The 20,484-nt window shown below is 40.0% G+C and overlaps 1 pseudogene; it reads left to right on the top strand.

Moving 5' to 3' along the window:
• LOC123486395 overlaps positions 1-20,484 on the top strand; it is a 107,797-nt pseudogene that overhangs the window by 67,637 nt on the left and 19,676 nt on the right.

The following is a 20,484-nucleotide window of genomic DNA, read 5'->3' as shown; positions in this document are numbered from 1 at the left end:
CTATGTTATCTCCCCACCAATAATGCAACAATTACTCAATATGTTATGTATTTTTTTGTAATAACACGACGGTTTATTTTACAGAATCTCAATAACATTATAGCAGTGGACTTTGACTATAGGAAGGAGTTGATTTATTGATTACTCATCTCTCTGCACTAATGACAGGAGGATAAACAGAATCACTAATGGGAGGCACCTGAAAGGTACAGTGGAGTGCAACTCAGCAGTGTTTAGTTAGTCAATTTAGAATAAAGTTTAGTTGTAATAATTAAAAAAACATCCATTTTCAATACTTCTCAAAAAACGGAAGGGCTATTTATTTCAAAAGTTATTTGCACATTGTAATTTATTTTAATCACTTCCTGAATTTAGGTGTCTTCAATTCAAATTTATAAACGTGTTAACATTGTGAGAGGTGTGTGGTGAGATAGTGTTCTGTTGAGGTTTAATGTATAGGCCCCCCTCTCTCTCTCTCTTTCTCCCCCCACCAGGAAGGATTATACTGCCAGAGATGAGAGGTTGAGAAGGTTTATAGGTGCTTTATAAATCTATATTTCAATATCCCTGACTTTGTAGCGGTTTAAATGTGACTAAAGGGGACAGTGTTCCCTGGCTGAAGGATTGAGCCCAGGCACAAAACAATGCATTATCTGAGGGATTATGGTCATGCAGCGCCTAATGCATAGTAATATTTTGTATTAATGCATTCCATTATGTCATAAAATGTACAATATAGAATGTGAATGTGTGGATAATTCCTTAGACAGCTTCTTCGTAAATCTTTGTTTTCATTATACCTAAGGAAATACTTAATTGTTTAGACCTAAACCCCCTGTTTATAATTCACAGCATTATGTAGTTTATGGCTTACTTGAGTATTAGTTTATGGTGTTCGGCACAGAATAATGGTTGTTGGTTTAAGGTTCAGCTCACATTTTTATACATTTTGTTTTTTGTCATATTCGCGGCAATATATCTTTATTATAATGCATTACAGTTCCAAATAAAGTGTTACTGGATCCTGGTATGATCATGCTATGCCTTAGATACAGTACAGTACTCAATGTGCTTTCTTTTTGGGGAGCAATTTTGCCTCTAAATCATTATTGGCACACAGAGAAGATCCCTACTCAACATCTCAATGTCAATGATACAGTATTGTGTGCTTGTATGTATTTCCTTAAACCCTTGGCTGGTCTCCTGTCATGTCATTCTGCTTTCCAAGGCCAGGGTCAGAGTCTGGGTGAAGTTAGGTTAACAAACCTGAGTACCTGACGCTCCCCGTGGCACAGATTATCATTAATCACAGGGATAATGATTCATTATAGCTTTATTGTACCCAAGATCACTCCGTTTTTGATTTGAATTTTAGCTCTGCTGCAAAACTCTTCAGAGCAGAACCATTTCTGTAGTATTAACCAATTAATCACTCTAATGAGGTGATGTTAGAACTGTTACCCAGTGCAGACCCATAAAAGGCTTTGTTATGAATCGTAAGGGCTTTTCAGTGGTATCTTCTTAATTTGTGGTTAACAATACCCCAGGGCTCAACTCTTATCATTCACACAATCAGTGTTAACCCTGGGTTAACTAGACCCAACTGTCTGGTAGATTATGAGGCTCCTGAGCTTGTTCTGGGGATTTTCTGAATCATGCTTAGGTTTTGCTTTAAAGGCCCAGTGGGTAAACCCATGCCTTTCCTGTGTTTTTTTATATGTACTTCCACACTATGAGGTTGGAATAATGCTGTGACATTATAATATTGTATTTTTTAGTGTAAAAACTGTTTAAAAACTGCCACAAATTTCAGCCTGAATTTCCAACTCTGCCAATAAAAATTATTTTCAGTTCCCCTCCCAACTCAGACCACTCCCAAACAGTCCTAGCAAAATTCTTGCCTTGAAATTATCTTTGCTAAGAAGCTATTTTGTTTTCTTTTTGACAAATTTAATTGAAAACAATCACAGTAACACTTGTTTATTACCCAGAAATGATTTGATATTGAGATAGGTCCTACCTGTTTCTCTAACCTATATACAACTCTACCCCCAGTGCTCTGGCCGTGGACTGGATAGGGAAAAATCTGGTGTGACATGGGGAAGAAGGGTCTGGAGGTGTCCGCTATGCCTCCTATCCTGTGAAGTATTAATTGGCACTGGTCTGGACAACCCTACTGACCTGGCTCTGGAGGCAGACACTGGGCATTACAACTCTACATCTTCTCCATCTTTCGCTCTACATAATGCTCTTTGATACAAATCATATAATCTAAATTAATCCATTAGCTATGTCTGTTAAAACCATCACAGTACAACAGACTGTCAAAATAAATACCAGCTAATCAGTATATTGCACTGTGTAACTTCAACTATACTGTTTTGTTTCTGAGGCAGCCACTTTTTCTCAGGCTCTCAAGTCTATCCATCATTTGATGTTGAATTTGATATCTCATGCTTCCTCCATAGCAGGAAGTAAACACGAACATACATGATTTTTGTCATTTGCCAACACTCTTGTCCAGAGCACTTGAATTATCCATACCTAAAGAGAGCTAAATCATACATTTATGATAGTTGTGTAATATACGGTATCTAGCTGAGAAACTGTTTAATTCCTCTGTAGTTATGTGTTCTGGATCACATTGAATTCCATATTGGGGGATAGGTTTGGTGCAGCAGCTTGAGGACGGTGATCAGCAGTATAGACATTTTCAGCCCTGCAGCTCTCACCATCATTACAGCAAAAACACTGTACTGAGCTGACTCACATGTTATTCTCTTCTCAAACATGGGCCAGTTCCAAAAAAACACAAAAGGTAAGTGACAGTGAATTAACTATTGCCCTTAGTGTAGTCTCTCTCTTTGCTCTCTCGCTCTCTCGCTCTCTTGCTCTATCTAATATCTATCTATCTTATCTATCTTGTCTTATCTATCGTTCAAAAATATTCATCCTTAGGCGTTTTGCTCTTTGTTTGCATTCCACAACCTGTAATTTAAATGGGTTATTTGGATTGAATGAAAAAGTGAATAAAAAAATTACCTTGTTTCAATAAATTAATATTGGAAAAGTAGTGCGTGCATATATATTCTACACCCCTTTGCTACTCAAACCCCTAAATAAGATCTGGTGCAGCAATTACCTTCAGAAGTCATAATTATTAAATAAGTGTGTGCAATCCCTAGAAGGTGTCACATGATCTCAGTAAATATACACCTGTTCTGAAACCCCATACCCCTTTTACTAAGCAACACCTGAATCTCCCGGCACCATAGGGCAGAGCTCTCCAAACAGGTCAGTAGAGATTGTGGAGAAGTACGATCACGGTTGGGTTATAAAAATATAAATTTGTCTTGTCCACGGCCACCATTAAATCCATTATTAAAAAATTGGAAGAATGTGGCACCACAACAAACCTGCGAAGCGAGCACGCCCACCAAAACTCACCCGGACCAGGCAAGGCGCATTAATCAGAGGGCAACCACACCAAAATAACCCTGAAAGGAGCTGCAACTCCCAGCATTCTCCCATAACCACTTTAAACCCGTGCCTCCACAGAGCTGGAGAAGCACACGGAAGAGTGGCCAGATTATAAGTATTATATACACACGTTTGGTGTTCGCCAAACGGCATGTGGGAACTCCCAAACATATGGAAGAAGGAATTACTCTGGTCAGATAACTAAAATTAGTTTTTGGCCATCAGAAATGCTATGTCTGGTGCCACCCAACACCTCTCATCACCCCAAAAGAACTCTTTGTTTTTACTGTCAGCAGGATAAACTAATTCCCAGAAATGAAAAGAATGATGATTGGCATTAAATGCAGGGAAATTCTTGAGGAAACCTGTTTCAGACTTCCAGAGATTTGAGACTGGAGCAGAGTTCACCTTCCAGCAGACAATACCCTAATTCTCTACTCTAACAACACCCGAGTGGTTCAATATTTAAATGTCTTGGAATGCTATCATCCCAACCTCAATCCAATTGAAGATGACATTTGGAGTGCCATCACCGCCTCTATCCTATAGAAAATGTGTTAAACTAAAACGTGTGCGAGCAAGGGCCTACAAACCTGACTCAGTTACACAAGCTCTGTCAGGAGGAATGGGCCAAAATTCACCCAACTTATTATGGAAGCGGAAGGCTACCCGAAAAGTTTGACCCAAGTTAAACAATTTAAAGGCAATGCTACCAAATACTAATTGAGTTATATAAACTTCTATGGGAATGTGATGAAAAGAAATAATGCTGAAATAAATAATTATCTTTACTCTATTATTCTGACATTTCACAATCTTAAAATAAAGTAGGTGATCTGTTACCTAAGACAGAGGCATTTCCTACTAAAGTTAAATGTCAGAATTCAATTAATTATTTGGCTAGGTGTCATGTAAACTTCCGACTTCAACTGTATCTATCTATCTCTCTCCTCTCAAATGTGGTGGCTCAATGATTGCTTTGTAAATATTCATTTGTGCAGATTCAAGGTCAGTTTGGCATTGATTGCTTCATTACTTTTTCAGACTTTAGATAAAAGCCTTACATTACTGTGAAAATGTTTGTCCATGATTGATTCAACTCCATAGCCTTATACGTGTTCCATACACTTAGTTATTAATTTGTTCTAACACAATTTTCACAGTACTATTTAGTTCACAAACAAACCATTATGTTCAAGCATTAAGCTTATTCTCAACATATTTTTATTGTTCATTTCATTTCCATTTCAGTTTTTCATGCTCTAGCAGCTGGTTTGTGATTGGCTGCAATACCCACCTGCGTGCTTCTCCCCTGCTCACCACTAAGCCATGCTGACAGGCGGACGGACGGACAGTCCATTTATCACTCTTTACTCTTTTACCAGCAATAAAACATCACAGAGCCTGGCAGCTTGTCACAGCAATTACTCAGGACAGGCTGTGTGTGTGTATGTGTGTGTGCGTTCATGGCGATACACGTGTGTGAGATAATATGTATTCCAGACTCTGATTAATCAGTGTGTATTCCATTCCAGTGCCTAGTCAAGGCATCCGGCAGGTGACGGGGCTGTCTCTGTTTGAGGATGTCATCATTAACGGATTAGATAGTCTCCGGCCTAGGCCTGGGCTCCCAGAGCTGCTCAGATACTGGAGAGCCATCCACAACATCAAGGTATACCACCCTCTCCATCAGCCCGGCCAGTGATTATCTATAAGTGTGTGTGTGTGTGTGTGTGTGTCTGCATGCCTTGAGAGAGAGATGTTCGCAATGAGCAAACGTGCCTCAGACTAATGATGCTGACAGCAGAGTGGAGAAGGGCTCTAGCTGGATGTTGGTTTTAGCCTCCTTCCCTCTCTCCACCGCGGTGCCCAAACACCAGTGTCAGGTGACCGAGCTGCAGCTGTGTCTGCTCTCCCCCGGGAGGTTACAGGTGTGCCTGCCCCACCCACTTCTACCTGGCTGCAGACAACAAGACTTGCCTGTCCAACTGCACAGCCAAAGCCAGGTCAGTAAGCCCCTTTCTCCTACTGCTTACAGAACGATTTTACATTTTAGTGCATTTAGCAGACGTTGTTATCGGCGACTTACAGTTTTAGTGAATCTTTCCTCAGTAATAATTAGGTTGCCTGTTTTACTGTTATACACTTGTACAAGTGTGTACAGAAATATCTTTCTTACATATCCCAACTCCTTGGAATCCCCATGGGTGGGGTCACGACCAGGGTCACCATTTCGCGCCCCTGGACCAATTGGGTTGAAATACCTTGCTCAAGGGTACAGCGGCATTTTTTCAGCAACTTATTTAAACCAGATTTCAAATCAAGTAAACCTTTCGGTTACTGGCCCAACTTCTAACCTTGAATGCTACCTTACCTGCCACCCAATAGTACGGCTTCCAGCTAAGTCCGTGCTAGTTGGAGGGTAGAGAGTTGCTGTGGGATAATTCAAGATACATTTTTGAGGAGTATGTTTTCATATGTTTACAGAAGATGGGCAGGGACAAACAGGGGCTCTGGTTTTATATTTTGTAGTTTCAATGAAGGTACTTTGGTGTCCCAAAATCTTTCTGAATGATGATGATGATACAATGCTATGATATATATATAACATGATGTTGATGTGTGTTGATATCTAACTTTCTGCTGTTGTTGTGTCCTATAGTTTCGCTGTGGGACAGGCAGGTGCATCCCCTTCTGGTGGAAGTGTGACACAGTGGATGACTGTAGGGAACAGGTCGACGAGCCTCAACTGCCGTGAATCACCATTAACACACACACACACTGACAAGTCAAGTAGGGGTTGTAAACTATTCTGCCTGTACACAAACATTCACACCCCCTAGTGGCGCAGGGCACTTCTTCCACACAGTACAGTACAGAAAATGTTACAACCCCTTCTTTCCTGGTGGTGTCACATTAGCGTTCTACAAATTCATTTCGATTGTATGTGTTTCTGTTCCTTTCCCTCACAGCTGAGTTCTGATGCCAGCCAGGAGGTTCCAGTGTGGGACTGGTCTCCTGTGCTCTGCCTCCGTTTATCTGTGATGGGGAGGCCCGATTGTGGGGACAACTCTGTTACCAACTGTGGTAAAAGACCTTTTGTCTATTACCCACATTTCTTCACATTTCTGGTCATTATTGTATGATCATTCCACCATATACTTTGGAAATAAGTCTTATTAATATCATTTTATTTACCAATCGCCCAAATGTTTCCCACAACTATCAAAACCTACATTGTAGACTACCTCGGCTAAACTAACACCTTTGTTCATGCCTCTGCAGAATCCATCTGTCTATCTGACAGTTCAAATGCAGGAAGCGTCAGAAGTGCATCCCACTGAACCTGCGTTGTAACCGGACAGGGCGACTGGCTAGAGATGGAAGACAACAGACTGCCGTAAATCAAATAATCTGAATGAACATCTCTGCTCGATGCGGTGCTTAAATAACAGGCTAAAACTATGTGATGAAAGTTTGACAGCTCTGAACTTTTATCTGGGATTTCCTTTTCCTTGGCCATGAAAAATGTGTACAACTTAGATAATAAAGTTTGGGCTTTAGTTGTTGGCACTCTAGTCATTTCTTTGTAGGAGACTAACCCTTTGATGAATGACAAAAGGAAAAAGAAAGGAACAGTAGAGAGATACTCAGCCCCCTGAACAGACAGACTCCTGTGACTTCCTCTCTGATCTTCAAGTCTTGGTCAGTCATTCACCCTGTTAGCAATTCTCTTTGGATTATAGAAAGTCCCCATCCTTCTACTGTTCATACTGCCATACTGGTTAATTCTGCTCGTGTAGACACACATGGAAGGTCCATGATTAATAAAAGCCAGATGTTCTTGTTATAATACGGAAAGTATATGCGTTTCCCTTTTAGTTGACCTAGTTTGACTTCACTGTAGGTTTGATTGGAGTTTCATCCCCTGCTTGTTATCCCTCTGTCTTGACATTTTAAAGTTCTGAACTCATGGGTGCTTTCTTCCTTGTCTGAAATCTACAGCACCAGGTAAAGGTTATGAGACAATTCCTCATGTGTGTGAGAGAGACAGAGAGGAGAGATGAGAGAGAGAGACAGAGAGAGAGACAAGAGAGAGACAGAGAGACGACGAGAGAGAGAGCCTGAGGTTATTCATAAGTACTTGTAATTACACCTGTCTGGTTGTCCATCATGAGTCAAAGTGACAGCTCCAAAACATGCACTGGAGCAGGTTCTCAAGACACTCACACATACACACCATCCATGGGCGCCTTATTAGATCACAGTGGTGGGTTAGCGACTCGTCTCAGAGCTCACAAGCAGTCTAATCTCCCTCCCTGCCCCTCCTGCACCCCTGTCTCTGGCTGCAGTCACATCCAGCCCAGCCTGGCACGGTGGGCAGAGCTGTGTTGCCTTGCCAGGGGCACTGGGAACAGAGTGGAACAGAGAGGAAACATGTTAATTCTGTGAGGCTGAGCCATGCTGGTAGGCTGGGGAAGGTGGAGCTGGGTGGGGGAGGGAGGGAGTTAGTATATATAGGTTATTTACAAAATTAGATAGAACCTTATAGTCCCAACTCTCCAGTGTGTGTTTATGGTATTTTGTTTATTATGTTGTCATCAGCCCTAGTCGAATGTTAGTCCATTATAGCCTATTACTGTTAAATAGCCTACAGAAACAAATAACAAATGTGAGCCCTATCCATATTTAATAAATGTGTTAACTGTTTTAGGAACAGTAATTGCATAACCAATGTGGAAATATATTGTTAACATATCATTTACTGCTATAACCTATTATAAAATGCATTAGTCATGACATGCCAAGCGTTGTCCAATACGCAATATTAAATTCACTATTTGATAAGACCTAAATTGTGAATAATTCTAATCAAATTCTCATAAAACGACACAACAACTTGTTTAAATAGGCTATGTCTAAATACAATTACAGGCACCACAATTGCTCCCCGTGGGTAATATGCACTGTAATATTAGGCGACAACGTAGACTATGGAGGGTTTTATGCACATCAAACTTTCCACAGAAGCTGGAAAAAGATCCAATATAAAGAGAAAAGGGAAATCCCTCTCACCGTTACTGCTCCCAAAAATTATGCCCATATGGCTATAGCCTACCATCGCCATTGAAATGTCCCATAGTGACTTTGCCAAGTGAGTAACAAAACAGGCAAATATAGCCTTAAAGCGGATTCACACTACGACAGCTATCAAATTCCATGATTTGACAGTTCCAACGAGGAAAGTAAATCATTTTACAAAATAAGATGTTCAATTATTAAGATTTGTTTTATAACTTGATGTTCCCTAAACAGGCTTCCTATAGTCATTAACACCTTTCATGCAATGGGCATGGCACATAATGATCAAGCGTTTCACAGAAGCTGGACAAAAATTATGTCCAAGATAAATAAAAAGGTGTTTCTTGTTGGTAATTCTGTTGAGTGTTCATATATTTTAATAAATTTGTGTGATGTACTAAAGGCTACTGTGTGCCCCACAGCTGGCAAATTCAATGTCATAACCAATTGCGTTACCTTCAAGTAGCTTTTGATGTTCTTAAATAACTCCTAGTTGCACTCCACTGAAATTGGCATGTTAGGCCACTTGAACAGACACACCTCATTTCCCCTCCCACCTCAGCGCAAACCAGCTGACCTTAGACAGGTAGCGGACAAACCTGGGCGTTACCGCCAGTTTTACACATGACGAAATTATGTAAACTAACGTGCGTTTAGAAGCCCTGTGTGTGTTTGCACATACACTTGCGTATGAGCGACAGAGAGAGACGGGCGATTCCAGCAGCTGGAGTCTCACCCAGGGTGCAGATTGGGAGCAGACAGAAGGAGGTTTAGCCTGCTTCTGAGGCTGAGGATGCCTTTCTGAGACAGAGGGAGGTTTAGCCAGGGCTAATCATGCTGGGAGGCTGAGGTTTTGAGATGCCCAGCTGGACTCTAACCACCTCCATCCCCCTCACTGGGAACGAGGAAGCTGTGCTGTGGATGTCAGGATACTGAATCTAATTTACACCTCATTGCCTTTCTCTATTACTCCACACCTAGTTTTGTAGGCCACATAGAAAATGATTTGTGTGAATTTAGTGTAACTACAATAAATTTATTATTATTGTTTTGGTCATTTTTGATCATTTTGGTACCATCAGTTACATTAACCTACAAGTTTTGTTAATTATATTTAACTGGTTAACTGGTCATTTTTATAGCACATGATACATCTCTTTTCGTCTTTATCCTTCATACACCTGTTAAATATTCTATTTTTGTTCTGTGCCAGCCGGTCTCCATCCCCAGCCTGAGAGTACCTCGCTGTGTGTTCAGTGTAAGACCTCCATGCGCTGTATCTCAGCCCTGTGGGTGTGTGAGGACGGACTGTGCCGATGGGTTGAGGCCAGGGTAACTGTGGTGAGTTCTACTATTCTATTTATATTCCTATTCTATTGTACTACAGTGCCTTCAGAAATATTCACACACCCATTTACTTTTTCTACTTTGTATTATGGCCAAATTTAAAATGGATTACATTTAGATTTTGTGTCATAGCCTACACATACCCCCATAATGTCAAAGTGGAATTATGTTTTTTGAAATGTTTATAAATTAATAAAAATGTACTGAGTGTCTTCAGTCAATAGTATTCAACCCCTTTGTCATACAAACTAAATAAGTTCAGAGTAAAGATTTGCTTAACATAACACATAATAACTTACAATGACTCTGTGCAATAAGTGTTTAACATTATTTTTGAATACTACCTCATCTCTAACACACACATACAATTATCCTGTAAGCTTCCACCCAGTCAGTAGTGAATTTCACGCTTGGATTCAGCCATATGAAACCAGGAGGTTTTCAATGCCTCGCAAAGAAAGGGCACCTATGGGCAAAATGTTAAAAACGCGACATTGAATATCCTTTGAGCATGGTGAAGTTATTAATTACACTTTGGATGGTGTATCAATTCACATAGTCACCACATAGATATAGGCATGCTTCTAACTCAGTTGCGGAGAGGAAGGAAAGCGCTCCCAGGGTTTCACCGTGAGGCCAGTGGTGACTTCAAAACAGTTACAGAGTTTAATGGCTGTGATAGGAGGAAAACTAGGATGGATTAACAACATTAAATCTAAACGGCGGAGTGAAAAGTTGGAAAATATTCCAAAACATACATGCTGTTTGCAATAAGGCAGTTTATAAAACCTCATAAAATAAATATTTAAAATTAAATATAACTTTATGTGCTAATACCCGCATTATGTTTGGGGCAAATCCAACACAACACATCACTGAGTACCACTCTTTATATTTTCAATCATGGTGGTGGCTGCATCATGTTATGGATATACTCATCTACCCAAGGACTACAGAGTTTGTTAGGATAAAAATAAACAGAATACTAAACACAGAGGAATACCTATGTAAGAATGCTGTTCTGTTGGCTTCTGCTCATCAACTTATAATTACCACTCCAAGCTCATCAATAAGCTCGAGGCCCTGGGTCTGGGCTCCCCGCCCTGTACAGCTGGGCCTGGACTTCCTGGCGAGCCACCCCCACGTGGTGATCACACCTCACTTCGCTGATCCTCAACACTGGGGCCCCCTCTTACAGCCCCCTCTGTGCTCCATGTTCACCCATACTGCGTGGCCAAGCACGCCTCCAACTCAATCATCAAGTTTGCAGGCGACACAACAGTAGTAGGCTTGATTACCAACAATGTTGAGACAGCCTACAGGGAGGAGGTGAGGGCTCTGGGGTGTGGTGCAGGACAATAACCTCTCACTCAGTGTTAACAAAACAAAGGGAGATGATCGTGACCTCAGGAAACGCAGCCTATCCACATCAACGAGACCGCAGTGGAGAAGGTGGAAAGCTTCAAGTTCTCAGCGTACACTTCACTGACATACTGAAATGGTCCACCTACACCAGACAGTGTGGTGAAGAAGAACCTCAGGAGGCTGAAGAGATTTACACGCACCTAAAACCCTCAAACCTTTACAGATGCACAATTGAGAGCATCCTGTTGGGCTCTTATCACGCTGAATGCAGCAGCACGTCCGCAACTCAGGGCTCTCCAGAGGGTAGTGCGGTCTTACTAACGCATCACTATGACTACCAGCCCTCCAGACACCTACAGCACCCAATGTCACAGGAAGGCCAAAGAAAATAGTCAAGGACAACAACCACCCAAGCCACTGCCTGTTCACCCATATCATCCAGGGCGAGGTCAGTACAGTGGCATCAAAGCTGGGACCAGAGAGACTAAAAAGGCAACTTCTATTTCAAGGCCATCAGAATGTTAGAAATAGCCATCACTAGCACATTAGAGGCTGCTGCCAATATACATAGATTAAAATCACCCTTAATTCATTGCTTTACTTAGATTTATGTGTATTGGGTATATGTTATCGAAATTGTTAGATATTACTTGTTAGATATTATTGCACTGTCAGGAATTTAAAACACAAACGTTTCCTACACATATAACATCTGCTAAACACGTGTATGTACCAATAAAATTTTATTTTATTTTATTTTACAGGAAAAGTCCTGGGAAAACCTGGTTCAGTCACACTGGAACAAATTCACCTTTCAGCAACTTATAAAACACAGGCCAAATATACCCAGGAGTTGCTTACCAAGACAACATCGAATGTTCCATAGTGGCCTAGTTACAGTTTTGACTTACAATGGCTTGAAAAGTGCTGGCAAACATCAAAATATTGGCCTGTCTAGCAATGATCCTTAAAGAGCTTAGAAGATTTTATGTGCAAATATTGTACAATCCATGTGTACAGTACTCTTAGAGACTTACCCAGAATCTCACACTATATCATACCTCACTCTAACAATGTAACACAACAAAATGTGGAATAGAGTCAAGAGGTATAGATACTTTCTGAAGGCAGTATATGTTATATTATATTCCTGGTCTACGCTCTTAGAAAAAGGGTTCCAAAAGGGTTCTTTGGTTGTCCCGATGGAAGAGCCCTTTTTGGTTCCATATAGAATCCCCCAAAGGGTTCTATCTGAACCAAACGTGTTTCTTCAAAGGGTTTCTCTGGCCCGAAAACCCTGTGGGGTCTGTGCAATTTTTCTGAGTGTAGTCTAGTCTAGTCTATTTTTTGCTTTCAATGGAGTGGCCCTACTCTAAAATTTCTAGCTTTGTGTCTCATTTGTACTACAGTGTATATACAAGCTTTGAGCAGCTAACGCAAATAATATGCACTTAAATTGAATGTATAGATAACATAGAATACCTGGGATAGATATAATCCTTCTACCCCCACCCAAAAAAAATATATATATATTAATAATAACTATTTAAAGTGGTTGTCCCACTGGCTATCATAAGGTGGTCTGCACCAGTTTGTAAAGTCGCTTTGGATAAACGTCTGCTAAATGACAGAAAATGTAAATGAAATGTTATGCAACATCAACTGACAGTTTTGAATGTAGCCACCTCATTAATGCTACTAGTGTTTATTGTTCATACCTTGTTAATAATCTCAGCTCCAGAATTAGCTGGGGTTCCTTCTGCTCTTCCTCTCATCAAATACTTAGACTTGCTTGACATCTGCTTTATTTATTACATTAAGGATCGGGGATACAGTAGGGTCTCCTCTATTTATCATTCTCAGTCTGGTTTTAGTGTCTATTTTTCTCTGTGGGGTCATATTTTAAGGTTTCTTCTTTACATACCTTTTTTTACAAACTGGCCACCCCAGCAGACCCGTTTGCTTAACTACATCGTCACAAGCAACAGCATAAGAGTTCTGGAATTCCCAGCAAATTAGTTTTCTTTCTTAATTCTAAATCTAATATAAATCTTTCCAGGCATAGGGATGAATCATATTTATACTCAATTTAGTGTTCTCATTAATTTGAATTCTATTAAATGTCATACTAAGTCTAGGAAATTAGCTCTCGTACATCGTGCTGTTTGATTGTCAATTAATAATACATTATTATTTATCTATTCTCCCGATACAGATTATAAAATCCACGGAGATGGAATTCACATTGCTGATTTTACAGTGTTGGGACACTATGTAGGACAAGATTACTAAGTTGTTATTTTAGAAAGGCGACAGGAAAGTTACTGTTCTTCTAGTCTTTCATCTTACACTTTTATATACAGTATAATTTCTTACTCTTGATTTTTATCTCTTGTTTATCTTCCATAGAGTTCCGATCACACACCCCTAGCAACATACAAATCATGTTATCCTTCCAACACTTAGCTTTTTTCGCGTCTTTTACTGCTTGTTGTTAGTCCTCATTGTTCATAGAATTTATCCAATTCCTGGTTACGATCCACGTCCGGTCAATTACTCAGTTAAATCAATATCCTATCTACTAATCTTATTTCTTTTACATAACTTCTCTACTTCTCTTACACTATAACTTTCTGAACTGTTTTTGCGCAAATATCATTTATAAATTTATCCTTATTTAACACTTCTCCAGAAATACAATTACACCAAAAATAAGATATGATCATCATCCTTCTATATAAATCCAGATCATGCGAGCATGATTACGCCAAAAACACCACCTATATAACTACCAACCAAATTTCTTATATGAATCAAACTTGCCTCCTGTCGTACACATCTACAAAATCACTGTCATTCCTTATTCTCTTATACCTCTCCAGCCGGCCCACCTGCCCCTCCAGGGACTTTATACTTACCACGGGGAGTCACATCTCCTGCTCGTTTCCCATTGTGACGAGTACAGTACTGTGCTGATAACTCTGATGAAAAGGCTTAGACACGCTCGTCCCTCACCTTCCTGTCTCATCTTATCAACAGAGTACTCTGTGCGCCAACTGTCAGATGGGGAAGGCGCCTCAAACCTGATATTACATCACCTCACCCCTTACTTTATCTTTAATAGCATTTGTTGGGATACTCTGCTGGAGCATTTTTCTGGCTCGGCTGTCGTGGCTTTCTTTTCACTAATCTTCTCATCAACCATGTTAATCTTGAGCTTTGTATCTCTATTTGTTATTTGTCTTGTTTGCTCCCTTTCGTCTACTCACCATAAGCATAATACATATGTTTCATTTTTTATACCTACTGTCTTCATACCTAAAAATCTTCTAATACCTTCAAACAAACAGACGTGTTCCCACACGTGGACCTATTCTCAGTTAACAGCAATTACATTTTACTCCATTGTATATCCTACATTCACATTTATTTCTAAGATTAGAATCTTTTGCTTCATTGTAGTAAGATTGAATGTATACCAAACTTGCTAAGTCTTGTGTGGAGAAATAAATGCCAAGGCCAGAGTAGCTTCAAAGGAGCGCTTCAAATCTCAAGCCAGATAGTTACAATATCAAAAGCTGGCCTCTTTTTCCTGTCTACTAACTAAGGTGTGAATTAAGCTGCTATGTCTCTCTCCCTCTCTCTCTCCTATCTCTGTCTCCTATATCTCTGTCTCTCTCACTTCTCTGTCTCTCTCCCGGAGATATCCGTCTCTCTCCTCTCTGTCTCTCTCACGAATATCTCTGTCTCTCTCACGAGATATCTCTGTCTCTCTCTTCTCTGTCTCTGTCTCTTCTCTCTCTCCTCTCTCTCTCTCCCTCTCTCTCTCTCTCTCTCTCTCTCTCTCAAATTGAATTAACATTTGCTTTATTGGCATGTTAACAATGTCAACATATTACCAAGCTTACTTCGGATATTTACAATATTAACATAATTAAAATAATCATAATCAATATTGTCACGGCAACGAACACCCCAAAAGTCAAAATAACCGTTACATATCCCTTTTCTCCCTCTTTCGCTCTCCCTCTCTTTCTCTCCTAATATGTTTCTTGTATACTTTCTTTATATATTTATATGGAAATTCCTATGACAGTAAAAAACTGCACTTGCACTATAAATTACCTCAATTGAAGGCCACCCGTGACATGCATGAAAAAGCTTTCCTCTCTCTCTCCGGGTTCAGATGGAGTGGTGAATTTCTCTGATCCCCAAACCCTGAATAGCACTCCAGGATGGGCTCTCTGAAGCAACTCTGTCTCTGTATCTGCAGCCTTTGTGTTGCACTTGTACTATATAGCAGTTAGTTGTCTTGACCAGTTGAGATGTATTTTCAGCACTGGTTTAATAGGGATTGTCTCTGTCATCAGCTTCTTTTTGTCTATAGTGGTCCTGTGTGTCAATTGGTAGAGCGTGGAGCTAGCAACATCAGGTTGTGGGTTCAATAACTACACATAAAACAAATGTATGCACTCACTGTATTATAATCATTTTGAACAAAAGTGCTATATTTTCTGTTTCAGCGGTCCTTCCGTCCTGCTCTGAGTGAGGTATGAGTGTGTCGGGAGGCTGTGTATGGGCCACCCTGAGGTGTGACGGCCCTGCTCAGATAGTTCCTGATGAGGTGAGTGCTCTCTGTTAAGCCTGATTGCCATCCCTGATTGTAGTTGTTGAGCCTCATACGTCTATCGATAATGCAGGATACCTTTCATATCCTGTTTGCCTTTAATGTATGACATTTGTTCATAAGTCATACATCAGAAAATTACTACATTATTAACCTGCCCATATTTTCATGGAAAAATCCCCCTGAAATGTTGTTGTGTGATTGCAGCACTGCTCGCCGGTGTATAAACCAGTCCCCTGTAGCTCAGTTGGTAGAGGCATGGCGCTTGCAATGCCAGGGTTGTGGGTTCGGTTTCCCACGGGGGGCATATGAAAATTATGCACTCACTAACTGTAAGTCGCTTCTGGATAAGAGCGTCTGTAAATAATTAAAAAATATAAATATAAAACTGCTTTTGGCAATCAACGTCCTCATCTCTCAAATGCCTGAATACAAGCAGTTTGATCATGTTTGCCTGTTTCCTCCAAACAAGTTCCCGTAGGACCTAAGTGTAATTAAAACCATGCTCTTAGTTCAGAGTCAGTAGTTCACCTCCAAGCAGTGGCAGCCTACCTCTCTTTCTAATAAGGTCTTTCTCCACACCCCCTGGAAAACACGTGCATCTGGCCTCATACATTATATATTAAATTGTTCACCAAGGGCCAAGTATTTAGTGTCAGGGTTTATGTTGCTTAATTCAACCTATAACTCTGATTTATAACACATCATTCATGTTTTGAAAAAATAAAAGACATTTGATCTGAAAATGACACTTACCTTCTTTTTCTTCTTTCTTTCTTTTTCTTCTTCTTAACTTCTTCTTCTTCTTCTTCTTCTTCTTCTTCTTCTTCTTATTCTTCTTCCTTATTGAGACCTAGCAGTGGAATGGTTTGGTGGCGGACAGGGGTGTTTGTTTGTTTCTGTGCCCTTATGAACTTGCGTGTGTGTTTGGCTGCCGACAAGGTGAACTGTGTGAGGAGTGCAGGGAGGATGAGTTCCTGTGCCTGAACAGGGAGCTCACTGCATCCCCAGCCGCTACACTGTGATGCCCTGCCTGACTGTGTGGATCACAGTGATAGGCATAACTGTGTCCAGGGTGAGCCTAGAACACACACTTTCGTTCATACACACACACACCACACACACAATGTTCTTTGCAGCATGTGTGATGTATTATTCACTCAGTCAGTGTTATGTTAAAAGTGTGTGTCCATTGCCATCTCCTTTCAGTCAGGTGTTCTCTGTAATGGTGAGGAGAAGTTGTTAGTGCTAATTTGAAAAAGTACCCATTGTCATGTTGGTAAAAATAAAAATACTTGTTTGGAAATGACTCAAGTGAAAGTCACTGATAAAATACTGCTTGAGTAAAAGTATTTGGTTTTAAATATACTTATGTGTCAAAACTAAATATAATTGCTAACATATGTTTAATATCAAAAATAAAAATATAAATCATTTAAAATTCTTTATTTCAAGCAAACCAGACGTTAAAATGTGTTTCATTATGAGGTTGTGCCAACATTTACAAACAACGCATTTGTGTTTGATGAGTCCGCCAGATCCAGAGACAGTAGGTATGACCAAGGGATGTTGTCTTGATAAGTGCATGGGTTTTCCATTTTAGGTGTCCTGCTAACATTCCTATTTAGGTACTTTTTGGTGTCAGGGAAAATGTATGGAGTAAATGTACATTATTTTCTTTAAAATGCATTATGTAAAAGTTACTAAATATAAATAGTAAAGTAAAAATTACATATACCCCAAATCTTTTACTTTAAATAATTTTTACTTAAGTACTTTACACCACTGGATGGGTGAGGCAAGTGGAAAGTGGGTTGCAAAAAGTATTAATCAATATAGAGAGAAACAGCTGTACCTCATCTTCTGAAAAGCAGTCAAGCTCAAACTGCTGCAGAGGAGTGTGACTCGATTCTACTCGTTTCGAGTCTGACTCTAATAAAAAATATCATACTTAACCTACTTCACTTGAGCCTCAAACTCGGATCGAAGTTTTGACTAGAACTGATCTTGAAGTGATCTGACAGGTTTGTAATTCATTTTGAGGCACAGTCTCAGTGGATTACTTTCCACGCAGCCAGAGACAGTAATATGCATCACCTTGCAATCGTGCAACAGATTGGCTAGTAAACACACACTCTGCCCACTGATTGACCAGCAAGGTCCAATCCAACACAGGTTAGGTGAGCTATTAACGTTTACTGATTTGCTGTGCAGCAATAGGATCGGAGTGCAAGTCAAATGTCAAATTGTAGGGAGAAAGACTACATAGATAATTGAAGCTCAAAATATTGTTTATATCATATGTTTATGTTTTTAAGCTCACCGTGAGGCATCAAGCAACAATTACTAGCATATGCCTACTGGTCTTTTGGTATGTCAAAATTACTTGGGAAATTGATCAATATATTATACATTTTGCATTTGGAATTTGTTAAAATTAATTGTTATATAATCAAAATGTGTTGTAGACAAAATAATGAAAAGGGCTGTCTGAAGCCTCAATAGTTAGACAAAGATTTGTAGTTAAACAGAGTCGTTTGTATTTTTTGTGTTATTGACTTGACCAGTTCTACTTGAGACTTGAGACTTAACTTGAACTTGACCTTGGCAGACTTGAACTTAACTTGCTTACTGACTCAGATAATAGTACTTGGTCCCACCTCCTACCTATATATTACTCTCTGGCGACCTGGGAAAAAATCTTATTTTGGCGAAAAAAACATATTTAGGTGACAAATAATATTTAGGTACAAATAATATTTTGGTAACAAATAAGTATTTTTCTCAAAAACAGTACCATAACCTTATTTATTGTAAAAATCGTATTTTTTGTGAAAATCATATTTTTGGTGAAAGATCAAATTTTGGTGAAAAAACCATGTACTGTTTCCTACTTTATTGTTTCTCTTGCAGCAGCCTCTTGCCGTGCGGATAAGAGTTTGTCTGTACCAACACACTGTTAGCTTTACATCTGGGTGTGTGATGGAGAGGATGACTGTGGAGATAACTCTGATAAGACTCTGACATGTGTGCTAAACTACCGTGTCCACCCAGCAGACCCTACCGCTGTAGGAGCACCGGTGTCTGCGCTCGGCGCAAGGTGTGCAACAGAGTCGGCGACTGTGGGGACAACTCCGATGAAGACGATTGTAGTGAGTCCAATCATGTCTGTTAACCTTTAACTCAATCATTCAGATGATCACAAATAACCCAGAATCACAGAGCTCCTCTGTTTTGTCTACATGTTTTATTTCACCTTTATTTTAGGGAATCCATTGAGAGCAACATCTCTTTTACAAAGGGAGTCCTTACATACCCCCTGAATTTACAAATGCAACATCATACAAATATACAACATTACAAATCATACTCAAGAAAGCAATCCCATTCCCTCAGCAAAGAAGTCCCCAATCACATTTAACTGCTTTCTGAGAACTCCATTCGTCTAGTTATATAGCTGGCTAACAGCTATTGTGTGCGTGCACACATACATACACTACATACACATCATTGTTGGTGTAAAAAATAGAAAGCTGGAGATAGCAGTAGCCAAGCTATGGTGTATAAACATGCCTGTTCTATCTTTGCCCCATGTTGCTACATTCTCATATCCCTGGCTTGTCCTGTAACCTGGATCAGAACTCCCCGGATCCTGAGCCCTGTGGGAGGGGCGGAGTTCGCCTGCAGTAACCATCGCTGCATCATGGGAGCTTGCAGTGTGACCTGTTCCATGACTGTGGAGACAGGGGCTCGGATAACAGGAATGTAAAGGTGGTAGGTAGCTTCCTAAAGTCTCTCGCTCTCGCTCTCTCTCTTCGATGTGATCTTGTCTCGCTATCTCTCTCTTTCAAAATATCCCTCCCGTTCTCATCTCAATCTCCATGTATCGCTCCTGATTCTCTCTCGCTCTCTCTCTCCCCCTCTGTCTCTGTCTCTGTATCTATCTCTGTATCCTATCAATCTGTCTCTCTCTCTCTCTCTCTCTCTCTCTCTCTCTCTCTCTCTCCTCTCTCTCTCTCTCTCTCTCTCTCTCTCTCTGTCCTCTCTATCTTTCTCTTTTCAGTTCAGATTCAGTTCGTCTCAGTACTCCCCAAGAAATGTTGTATAAAGGAGGAAGGGGAAGGAAATATCCCCTTTATATTACTCTCCTGGATGAACATGCTGGAAATAAGAAAACAGAACTGAAATAAAACATAAAATAAATGTATACTAGTCCCCGATTCTGGAACTGTCAGCTTTAACAACATCTGTGCACTCAGGGCATGTTTATTCCCAGCATGTAAAGAGTACTCTATTTACAAAAAGCTGAATAAAAAGTGGTGTACTGACTGTGCTAATGGATGAGTCTTTATTATTTAAATCACCATGTTACATTTTCAATTTATGAATCAATCACATTTTGAAAAGTATAGAAAAGGTTGTTTGGTTCCTATAGAAACCCTTTGAAAACCCCTTTGGGTTCCATGTAAAAACCATGGTTTCCACCTGAACCAATAGGGTTCTCCTATAGGAGACAGCCAAAACCTACTCTCTAGTGTGCACAAACAACATCCACTACATATAAGATTATTGTTGTGATGTCC

The sequence above is a fragment of the Coregonus clupeaformis genome, unplaced genomic scaffold (assembly GCF_020615455.1).
Source record: "Coregonus clupeaformis isolate EN_2021a unplaced genomic scaffold, ASM2061545v1 scaf1192, whole genome shotgun sequence".
Taxonomy (NCBI): Eukaryota; Metazoa; Chordata; class Actinopteri; order Salmoniformes; family Salmonidae; genus Coregonus; species Coregonus clupeaformis.
The sequence above is the reverse complement of the archived record's forward strand: the minus strand, read 5'-3'. Positions and strand labels throughout refer to the sequence as shown.